Source organism: Nycticebus coucang, chromosome 21 (assembly GCF_027406575.1).
Source record: "Nycticebus coucang isolate mNycCou1 chromosome 21, mNycCou1.pri, whole genome shotgun sequence".
NCBI classification, from domain to species: domain Eukaryota; kingdom Metazoa; phylum Chordata; class Mammalia; order Primates; family Lorisidae; genus Nycticebus; species Nycticebus coucang.
Window position 1 is genome coordinate 43,769,630 of NC_069800.1, and position 9,237 is coordinate 43,778,866.

Genomic DNA, 9,237 nt, shown 5'->3' on the forward strand with positions numbered 1-9,237 from the left:
GGAAGCTGCATGTTTTTAAAAATTGAAATCATTTAGGGATAAAACACTAACTCTAGTGCCTTAAATGGGCAATAGCAACTTTTTTCATCCGAAGTCAAACACCATCCCCAGCTGAGCCTTTGTGCTACAAGCTTTTCAGGAGATGTCACCTAAACTTTATTAAAAGAAAAGAACAAGTTTAAATATAGACACTGGACTAGCCCAGTCTGTATTTTCAAGTCCACATTCTTCATCTGAAGCATTGCATCAGGGATTCCCCCCACCCCCCGAGTCTGCATGTTTTCAAGTTCACAGTATATGGAACCAGTTTTTCTTTTTAATTTTTTCCTCACTCAGAGCAGCCATGCATAGTGGCCGTGTCGCCGGAACCTCGGGCAGGTCCTTTTCCTACGAGGCCTGGCCAGAGCTGCCCAAGGTTTCTCCTCAATGAGAATCGATGCTGTCATGCTCTATGGATGGGAAAAAAGCAAGAAAATAAAAGCACCTGGTACAGGTTTCATGAGATCCATTTGAATTGGCTATGTTCCAAACCCGCTGCTGAATGCCGTTTTTCCACTTTGTGTGTGTTGAACAGTTTGTGGCCTTAGAGTCGGTCTCAATTCGAAAATCTGTTATTGGCTGCCCCAGAGGTCGATGCAATAGCAGCTCCAGCAGGGCTACTTGTGGAGACCGACTTTTGGATGTGAGGCAGCAAGTAGGGGTCACAGGCCAATTGCTGGACATCAATGTGGTCCTCCTTTCGGTCTGCCAAATATCGTCAAATAAATGCCTTTGCTTCAGGTGTTACTACTGGCTTTGGCGGGAACGGCACTTCAGTAGCTTTAAGAATAGTATTCTCTTGGGCGGTGCCTGTGGCTCAGTGAGTAGGGTGCTGGCCCCATATACCGAGGGTGGCGGGTTCAAACCCGGCCCCGGCCAAACTGCAACAAAAAAATAGCCGGGCGTTGTGGTGGGCACCTGTAGTCCCAGCTGCTTAGGAGGCTGAGGCAAGAGAATCAGGTAAGCCCAAGAGCTGGAGGTTGCTGTTAGCCGTGTGATGCCACGGCACTCTACCGAAGGCAGTAAAGTAAGATTCTGTCTCTACAAAAAAAAAAAAAGAATAGTATTCTCTTGCAGAATGTCTTGCTGGGACTGGTTATGGCCAAAAGGCTTCCTTCCATAAAGACACTGGTATAAGATCACACCCACTGACCGGACGTCAACTTTATTTGAGATCTTTGGTGGTTCTTTCCCAACCACGAAACACTCTGGTGGTAAATACCAGAAAGTACCTTGTGATGTTAGCTCCATGCCATCCACTGAATTGTAGCCATCATCATCCATGATCTTGGAAAGACCAAAATCTGTAATTTTTATCTCTCCACACGCTGTACCATTTACTAAAAGAATATTACCTGGTTGGAGGTCATAGTGTATGATGGGAGGTTTTATTTCATTTAAGTACTTTAAAGTATTCACAATCTGCATGATAATGGATTGGGCCTCTTTCTCCGACATTAATTTGTGCTGTTTCAGGTAGAAGTCCAGATCATTTCCCTCACAGTATTCTAATACTGTTCAAAATGAGTCAGTGTCCAGTGAAAAGTAATCATACAGCTTTATTATTCTGGGATGATCCAGTTCTTTGTGAATCCGGTATTCCCGACACGCATGCTTGTGGTAATTCTTCATTTTCTCATCTCTCCAGTTTTTATTTAACTGGTGAATTTTCACAGCTACATATCTTTGCTCTGTTAGATCAAAGGCCTTATAAACTTCACTGAAACCTCCTCTACCCAAAAGATGTAACAACAAATATCTGTCATTTAGCGTTGGATGATCTTTAAATTGTGAATTATCTTCATTATGTATCCTTTTTAATTCCCTGATATGTAGATTTCTAACCCTTTCTAGTCTTTCCAGCTCTGCCTGGATCTCTGCTTCCTCCTTTTTAAGATGACCTAATCTAAGTTTGAAAATTTCTTCTTGTTCACGGTATTCCGCTAATGTTAATGTTTCGTTTTCGGCTCCATTGGTCTTGCTTTTCCGCTGTTTCTGCCCATTGGTTGCTGGAGGGGCCTGGCCCATGGCAGGAGGTTTCCACTTTGCTAACATTTTCCGTTGTCTTTCTATCTCCTCCCTCTGCGAATTGATCCTTTCCTGTTGCTTGATAAGGTTCTGGAAAGCATAACCATCTGTCCATTGTTCGGTAAAAGAGGCTCCGTGTCGGACAGTAGTAAAGGGGCCCAATCTCAAACGGTCTTGCATGCTCTTATCTCTACATTCCATCTTCTCTTGTTTTGACTTTTCTATAAGGAGTTTCTTGCTCACTGTCACACATCTATTTAATCGTTCCTTGTATTTCTCTAGCATCTTTTTTTTTTTTTTTGTGGGTTTTGGCCGGGGCTTGGTTTGAACCTGCCACCTCTGGCATATGGGACCTGCACCCTACCACTTTGAGCCACAGGCGCCGCCCATCTCTAGCATCTTTTGCTGTTCATCAATCTGCCCTTTCAAATCACAGTTGGCTCTTAATAAATCATCTATTCTTCCCTCCTTCTCCTCTAAGTCAGAATTCTTACTGTTTTCTAGTGCAGATATTTTTTCTGTTGTGAGGTCAGAATGGGTCTGTCTGTGCTGGATGGAGATCTGTTTTGGGGAGCTGCAGGAATGCTCTGTGTTGCCAGATCCCGTTGAAGAAGGACTGTTTTGTTGAGCTGAAACAAAAGTGAAGCAGAGCCCAGCTCCTCTTTGTGCCAACTGCTCCCTGTCAAGCCGAGGCTTTGCTAGCATCACCGACGAGGGTTGGCAGAGCAGACTGCCCCTCTGATGCCTCCTTTGCAGCACTGCCATCTAAGCCATAAAGGGGCTGCTCTACTCGCTGCGGTAAGGGATTGGATAAGGAATGTTGCAGTGAGGATCGTGCAACTGGTGGAACACTTCTGCCAGGGCTGGTTCCTGGCCCGCTTCCCCTAGCAAACGCAAAGTAATCACTAATTTTATGTCCCCTAGGAGTACCTTTCCCTTGGCTAGTTTCATATGGTTAAGCTTTTCTTTTCCGATTTCGCTGGTCATTCTGCTTTTTTTCAGGAGTTTCTACTTCTTTATCACTCAAGGACCCCACACTGCACAAGCTCTGATTGGAAGACTCACTATTGAGTGGTCCCTTACTAACATCAACTCCACTAAACCTGGCCTCTAATAATTCCTGCCGTCGTGGGTCCAGGCTATGCAATTCTTCCATTATTTCTACTGCCGCCGCCGCTGCCGCTCCACGCTCCTCCCGGGAAGGGCCCCGACCCGACCGGCTGCGGGCTGCTCCGCTCTCCCCCTGGACAGGCCGGGGCGGAGCAGGGGCCTCTCCTGAGCGCCGCAACCCCCAGCCCGGGCAGCCGCCGCCGGCACCGGGCTCCAAGAGAGGGCGGGCGGGGGAGGGGCCACGGAGGCCGCAGATCCCCGGGCTCGCGTACAGAGCCAGGCGCCCGATGCGGGCCCGGGCCCAGGCGGCCACGGGGGGCGCGGGCCAAAGGCCATGCTCTTAATAACTTGCCAACCATCGGTTGTTAAAGGGAGTTTTGCTGTCAAATTATTTTCTATTGGTTAACTCCAAATTTTCAATTGCTCCCCTTTTTCACAGATAAATGGAGGAAAGTATAAAGAGGTATTCCATCTACACTGAAGGCCCAGGCGGGGAAAAACATACCCTTAAGAACAAGAATACTTTGTGAAAAGAATTGACAATTGCCAAGACTTCTGAAACCGAAACAAGGGCGTAAAAGAGACAATAAATAGACTATGTATGAAAGACTCACATCTTAACACAGAAATAGTTGTTGTTTTGAAAACTTGTGTATATGAGACTTGTGGGAAGACCTGCCCTGACAGCAAGGTTTCCTATGAAACAGAAGGAGGTTTTTTTTTTTTTTTTTGTAGAGACAGAGTCTCACTGTACTGCCCTCAGGTAGAGTGCCCTGGCGTCACATGGCTCACAGCAACCTCTAACTCTTGGGCTTACGCGATTCTCCTGCCTCAGCCTCCAGAGCAGCTGGGACTACAGGCGCCCGCCACAACGCCCGGCTATTTTTTGGTTGCAGTTTGGCCGGGGCTGGGTTTGAACCCGCCACCCTCGGCATATGGAGCCGGCGCCCTACTCACTGAGCCAGAAGGAGGTTTTTTAATTTAATCAACTGGGTTTGCGCAAAGCAGTTGCTTTCTTTCTTTTTCTTTTTTTGAAACCAAGTTCTACTCTGTTGCCCTGGGTAGAGAGTGAACTCATCTCACTCTCTTGAGCTCAAGAGATTCTGTTGCCTCAGCTTCCCGAGTAGCTGGGACTACAGGTGCCCACCACCACATCCTACTAGTATTTCTACTTTTAGTAGAGACAGGCTCTTGCTCTTGCTCAGGCTAGTCTAGAACTCCTGAGCTCAGGTGATCCACTTACCTCAGCCTCCCAAAGTGCTAGGATTACAGGCTTGAGGCACCACTCCTGGTTATCAGTTGCTTTCAAGAACATTTATTTTCTTGTTTTGTTAAAATGTGTAATTCAATGTCATATTTATTATTTTGCCCCTAATCCCCTACTTTCTAGGGGTCTTTGATGTTGTCCTAAGTGGTTGGTTACCTGCTCAAGGTCACATGGCTGGTCAGTGACAGAGCCAGGATTCAAAGGCAATGCTGACTACAAAATACAGGCTCTCTTCAATTTGCCATTTCACTTACCCCACTTAACAGTCCTCGTGATCCTTTTCTATCATCATTCCACAACCTGGGAAGCAATATCCACCAGACACAGACCCAGGGCTCTGACCATAGTGAAAGAAATGACAGGTCAAGTTCTCCTTATCTAAAGGAGAGTCTCACATAGGTTAGGATTAGAAAAGACTGTAAGACCAACTAATTTCAGTCTGACCGCCCCATGATCTTGTACATCCCCATTAATTCTTCCCTGACCACCTCTATCTACTTTCCACCCAGCCAGCCAAGCTGGGCGGTTTTCTTTCTGGCAACATTAGTCTTGTGATGAGTAAATTTCTTTATGGCTTCCTCTTTGACCAGTGTTGCTGCTTATCCATGCCAGCTACCACCACCCTCTGCTTCTTTGTTTTACTTCCTCTTCATCCTTTATGGAACTTAGCCTCTTCAGCATATTCTTTTTTCCCATCTGCCCAAATCCCAAAACCAAGCCAAAATTCTAAAAAAAAAAAAAAAATAGTATACATGTCTTTATCTGTTAAAAACAATGCTCATGGGCGGCGCCTGTGGCTCAGTCGGTAAGGCGCCGGCCCCATATACCGAGGGTGGCGGGTTCAAGCCCGGCCTCGGCTGAACTGCAACCAAAAAATGCCTGGGTGCTGTGGCGGGCGCCTGTAGTCCCAGCTACTCGGGAGGCTGAGGCAAGAGAATCGCTTAAGCCCAGGAGTTGGAGGTTGCTGTGAGCTGTGTGATGCCACGGCACTCTACCGAGGGCCATAAAAGTGAGACTCTGTCTCTACAAAAAAAAAAAAAAAAAAAAACAATGCTCATGGAAAAAGGGTTGGAAAACAAATACACAAAATATATACACACATACAGAGCCAAAGATCAACTGCTAGTGTTTCCTATCAGTCTTTTTCTGTTCATACATGTAGAAACATATATGTATGTTTGAAAATTCTTTGAAAGAAAGTGATCCTAAAAAATAATAACAGCCACCTAATATGAGTCAGACATTCTACTTGTGCTTTACTTTATACTTATAATTTCTAATCTGCATAACAATATCATTAAATAGGTATTATGCTAGTTAGGCTTGTTTTTTTTTTTGAGACAGAGTCTCACTGTGCCACCCTCAGTAGAGTGCCGTGGTGTCACAGCTCACAGCAACCTCAAACTCTTGGGCTTAGGCGATTCTCTTGCCTCAGCCTCCCGAGTAGCTGGGACTACAGGTGCATGCCACAATGCACAGCTATTTTTTGGTTGCAGTTGTCGTTGTTGCTTGAAACAGCCAGCTTCGGTGTATATGGCCGACGCCCTACTCACTGAGCTACGGGTGCCAAGCCAGGCTTGTTTGTTTGTAAATACATTCATTCATTCAGCAAATATTAACATTTACTTGGTACTTACTATTTGCCAGCCATGGCTCTAGGCACGTCTAGGAATTGGTTGTAGGCATCAGTGAACAAAATAAGAAAAAAATCCCTATCGTGGTGAAATGTATATTCTAGTAGTGGAGAGCCTGTCAGTGTAGTAATGTAAATAACAATGACAAACTTACATTATACCTTAGAAGTAGGTACTTTGGGAAAAAAATAGAACAGGGTAAGAGATTAGGAGAAGAGTATAGGGTCACCATTTGGGTTAGGGTGGCTAGCATAGGCCTTTGGAGAAGGTGCCATTTGAGTGGAGACATGAAGGAGATGGAAGCAGTCAAAGCATTCCAGAGAGGAAAGAGCAGGTGCCAAGGCCCTGAAACAGAAGCATGCCTGGAGCTGCGAACCGGGGAGGCGGCAGAGTGAGTAAAAAGGGAAGTAGTGAGAGATGAGGTCAAAGAAGATACAAACTATAGGGGCTGTTGGCTGCAAGCATCTCTGAGGTCCCATCCTCTTGTAACAGAGGAAATGGCCTGAAAAATTGGCAAAAATGTCTTCTGTCTCTTTAAAACACTTTTTGGAAAGTGAGACTTGCGTCTCTGTCCAGTAGTGATCCACAGGGGCATTACAGAGGGTAGACCAGGAGCCCAGGACTGGCTGACTAGTAGCAGTGCTGAAGTTCCAGCTGCTGGGTCCAGGGGCCCTCCCAGATGGGCAGAGGTCGGTTTTGTCCTGAATGACAAAAGATCCTCCCTTTTGAAGACTCTGGGTTTCTTTTTTTGAGATGAACAATCTGCCATTTTCTCTCCTTTGCCAGCAAAGTAATCCTTTCCCTTTCCTTCTCAAAAACCACTTGTTCCTGTTTTCTCTGATGCAACCTGGAGAACAAGTACCAAACATACAGTAACACAGCTCCACATGTAGGGGTGAAAGAAAACCTCTCCTCCTCCAGTTCTGACAGAAAATCACTTCAACATATCTGGATTGCATACATTCCTGCACCAGCTGCTGTGGACAGGGTTATGAAATGATTGACCAAATCAAGTTACATGGGTCAGAGGGCAAGGTCTAGTCCCAGGAGGAAGAGAATCTGTTTTGGACTGAAGGAGCTTAGGAAATTTCACCCCCAAACTGTGACTACTTAGTATAAAGAATATTTGGAATTAAAGGCCTTGGAAGGGGCTTTCCCTTTAACTGCATAACCAGGCTGACCCATCAAAAAGCTTCCCCTCCCTGTCACCTTAATATATAGCAGGAAAGAAGACCAAGAAAGCAACCAGACATGACTCAAATAATTTGCAACAGAATAGCTGTCTCTCAGGTTAACTGAATCTTCTTCTTCTTCTTTTTTTTTTTTTTTGTAGAGACAGAGTCTTACTTTATGGCCCTTGTTAGGTGGCATCACACAGCTCACAGTAACCTCCAACTCCTGGGTTTAAGCAATTCTCTTGCCTCAACCTCTGGAGTAGCTGGGGCTACAGGTGCCCGCCACAACACCCGGCTACTTTTTTGCTGCTGTTCGGCAGGGCTGGGTTTGAATCTGCCACCCTCGTATATGGGGCCGGAGCCTTACCGACTGAGCCATAGGAGCTGCCCAATTTAATCCTCTAAGAGACTGATTTACAAGTCAATCTGTTCCTCCACCCATTTGTCCCTCCAAGCAACAATTTATTGCTCCTGATCAGAATTACCTATACTGCTCACAGCTGTAATCCCAGCACCCTGGGAGACCAAGGCCAGTGGATCCCTTGAGCTAGGGAGTTGGAGACCAGCCTGAACAGAGCAAGACCCTGTCTCTACTAAAAATAGAAAAATCAGCTGGGCATGGTGCATGCCTGTAGTCTCAGCTACTCAGGAGGCTGAGGCAAGAGGATTGCTTGAGTCCAAGAGTGAGTTAAAATGATGCCATGGCACTCTACCCAGGTTGACAGAGTGAAGCTCTGTCTAGAAAAAAAAAAAAATTACCTATACTGTTCATCCTTCTCCCTCCTAAAACGAAGGTATAAAAATATCTGGATCCTGGGCGGTGCCTGTGGCTCAGTGAGCAGGGCGCCGGCCCCATATGCCGAGGGTGGCGGGTTCGAACCCAGCCCCGGCCAAACTGCAGCAAAAAAATAGCCGGGCATTGTGGCGGGCGCCTGTGGTCCCAGCTACTCGGGAGGCTGAGGCAAGAGAGTCGCCGAAGCCCGGGAGTTGGAGGTTGCTGTGAGCTGTGTGACGCCACGGCACTCTACCGAGGGCGATAAGGTGTGACTCTGTCTCTACAAAAAAAAAATAAAAATAAAAATAAAAAAATAAAATAAAAATATCTGGATCCCAGCCAGGTACTGTGGCTCGTGCCTGTAATCCTATCACTCTGGGAAGCTGAGGTGGGTGGATGGCTTAAGCTCACAAGTTTGAGACGAGCCTGAGCAAGAGTTGGATGCTAAAAATGAAAAACTGAGGCAAGAGGATCACTTGAGCCCAAAAGTTTGAGGTTGCTGTGAACTATGACCCCACAGCACTCTACCAAAGGCAACAAAATGAGACTCTGTCTCAAAAAAAAAAAAAAAAAGTCACAGCTCACAGCAACCTCAAACTCTTGGGTTTAATGGATTCTCTTGCCTCAGTCTCCCAAGTAGCTGGGACTACAGGCGCCTGCCACAATGCCTGGCTATTTTCTTTTTTTTTTTTCTGTAGAGACAGAGTCTCACTGTACTGCTCTTGGGTAGAGTGCCGTGGTGTCACACAGCTCACAGCAACCTCTAACTCTTGGGCTTATGCGATTCTCTTGCCTCAGCCTCATGAGCAGCTGGGACTACAGGCACCTGCCACAACACCCAGCTATTTTTTTGTTTTTGTTGCAGTTTGGCTGGGGCTGGGTTTGAACCCGCCACCCTCGGCATCTGGGGCCGGTGCCCTACTCACTGAGCCACAGGTGCCGCCCCCTGGCTATTTTCTTGTTGCAGTTGTAACTGTTGTTTAGCAGGCCTGGGCTGGGCTCGAACCAGCCAGTCTCGGTGCACGTGGCCAGTGCATGTGGCTGGCGCCCTCACCACTGTGCTACGGGCTCTGAGCCAAGTCACTCTAATTCTTTTTTTTTTTTTTTTTTTTTTCTAGAGACAGAGTCTCACTTTATGGCCCTCGGTAGAGTGCCGTGGCCTCACACAGCTCACAGCAACCTCCAACTCCTGGGCTTAAGCGATTCTCT

General features: G+C 46.5%; 1 pseudogene across 1 annotated transcript; it reads right to left on the bottom strand.

The window, feature by feature from the left end:
* Positions 1–595: 595 nt before the first annotated feature.
* Positions 596–3,275, bottom strand: LOC128573379 (serine/threonine-protein kinase tousled-like 2; annotated as a pseudogene). Its single transcript, XR_008376449.1, has 3 exons — positions 2,445–3,275; positions 1,115–2,345; positions 596–842 (listed from the first exon to the last, which is right to left on the bottom strand). The product of XR_008376449.1 is annotated as a serine/threonine-protein kinase tousled-like 2 (transcript).
* Positions 3,276–9,237: the final 5,962 nt, after the last annotated feature.